The following is a 2,654-nucleotide window of genomic DNA, read 5'->3' as shown; positions in this document are numbered from 1 at the left end:
TATCATTGTTCTTCTGTACAATTTCATGATCATATCCAGTTTATATTCTTCACTATTTTCCATTAATTTATAATCATTAGAACTTTCTGCTAATTTTACACTACAATTTTCTTTTTTCCTATAATTATTAACACTTAATTACATTTTCTTTTTATTCAATCAATTCATCTGTATCTCATTAATCTTAATACCGTTGCATTCATTTTCATTTACTCTCAATTCATTATCCCTTAATTTACATACAGAAGAACACTGGGTAAACCTTCATAAGGAACAAGCCCCTTTGCTCTAATCATCCTTAACAACCTGACTATATTTAGGCCTTGCTCCAGATTTAACTCAGTCCTGCATTGTGCTCAGATCTGGTGCTTGAGCTCCCTGACAGGAGGCATTCTGACATACATTTCCATTATTTCTTCTTGATGAGTTATTATTATTCTAGCCATTATTGTTATTATTACAGTTATATTTTGTTTCAGTTATTTTACCTATTAAATCCCCCATACCTGTTCAATTGTCTGGAAAACTGACCTCTGTATCTACAGTCCTTTATAAAATGACCAATTCTATTGCAGAATAAACAACATTGAGGACCTGATCTTCTATCCGTAGGCTTATAATAATTGTTATTATAATATCTATTTCATAGATCTTAATGCAGCCACTACCTTAACCTCTTTAATTTCACTTTCTCTAGCTTTTCCTTCTGCTTCCTTTAATTTTCTTTTAAGATCTTCTATCACTGTATCTCTCTCCTCATATTTATCCTCACTGTCTGTGCTTTAGTATATATCCTTTCTTTTAATATCTTCCAGTTACATCTCCTCCCAATCAGGATAATTGTTTTTGAAGAATAATTTTATCTTAGGTATAGCATTTTTCACCAAGATCCTTTTTATATGTACTATTGTTCCCTCTTCAAGAACATCCATGTTCAGGCATGTCTTTGCAGCTTCAGTGACTCAGTCAAGGAATGATGTTGGTGTTTTAGTGGCTTTTTGTTTATCCCTTCAAATTTGGACCATGCATTTGGTCTCTTAGTATGTCTACCCATGACCTCCATAATTGCCTGCCTAGTTTCTTTCATCCTGTTATACTGGACTTTGCTGTTTATGTCAGTGTCATAATAATTTTCTGGCTATTGTGTTAACAAGGGATCCTGCCTAGTTTCCTCTATGAACTTATTTCTTTCCCTTTTTGTTAAAAGCTCTTTCATTAACAGGGCAAAATCATTGTAATCAGGGTCAAATAGATCAATAGCTCTCCTCATTTCTTGAATTACCTTATTAGGTTTGTTGACAAAGGCAGGTGTTCTCTTTTTTATAGATTCCAAGTCCTCAGGTATAAAATTCTTATGGGTTTTTACCTGGAATATCTCATCCCTTGAAACTACTGGGAGATCTCTTAATGGGAACAAAGTAACCATCCCTTCAACCTCTTCCTTCTGTAATCTATTTAGATTTCTGGTTGTACCATTATTTTCTTTTGCTCCATAACCATATTCCGTATTCATAAACCTTTTATCTTTTATATCTAATTGCATCTGGTCCAGTTGTTGCTTCATGAGTGTGACCATTTGTTTAAGCTCAGAATCCTTAGTTAACCAAACCATTGTAGCTTTAAACCAGCTGCCAATAACAAATATCACCACTCTACACTTATACACAACACAGAGACAAATACATAGTATAAGGATATGGGACAAGACAGTTTGCACAGCCATTTCCATGCATGGTTTCATCCACTGACAGTCCAGAACCATATAACATACTTTGGGAAAAAGAATGAATGCAATATATGGGATATGCAGATCACATTCCCACAATACACCCAAAAGATCCATTAACATGTCCCCAGACATGTTTACATTCATTGTTAATCATGTATATACAATTGAATTTGTGTTGTAATCTGCTGTGATCAACTTATTTATATGCAATTAAGGAAAGGGAAATTTTTTAAAAAAAATTCAAAAAGAAATCCACTATGGCTACTTAGACCATGTGGCAGAAGGTTATTTAAAAATTAAATGTCTCTCCCAGTGCAGTTAGAGTCCCAGAGTTCCATTGCCCCCTCACCCCCAAGGAATGTTCTACTTGCTAAATGCTAGATGGAATCTTACAACCTATAACTGACTTTTGGCTCTCTGTTTTTCCTATATAAATCTATATTTCTAAATCCTATCTTATCGTATCCTAGCTCAGCCAAACTGTCAAATGTTGCCTTCTCTAATATGGAAAGGAGAAGGGAGGGAAATACCTGGGAACTTTCATGTAACAAATTAATTAATTAATTTTTAAAAAAAGTGAATGGGACACTTTTTATTTCTCTGTGGAGCATGCATTTCTTTGTAAGCCAGAATGTCCCATGAATCTTCTATGTAGGGATTTATTATGTAAATTATGAGCAGCAATCAAATGTACTGATACTGGTGATATTTCATTACATCTACCAGAAGAATCTATGAAAGCTTTTCCATTGCTGTTCTTAGATTTAGTCAGTACAGAGAATGACCTAAATTCAATCTATCTTATACCTGAGGATATCCCTGAAGGTTTATGGTCAAAGTCTTTCACAGATATAGGTCTATTGGAATCAGCTACTGCTGTAAGAGTAAGGACTAAGGAAGGACCAGTTCCTTGTGTACCTCAATT

This window comes from Monodelphis domestica, chromosome 6 (genome assembly GCF_027887165.1).
Source record: "Monodelphis domestica isolate mMonDom1 chromosome 6, mMonDom1.pri, whole genome shotgun sequence".
Classification (NCBI taxonomy): Eukaryota; Metazoa; Chordata; class Mammalia; order Didelphimorphia; family Didelphidae; genus Monodelphis; species Monodelphis domestica.
Note: the sequence above shows the minus strand (reverse complement) of the source record.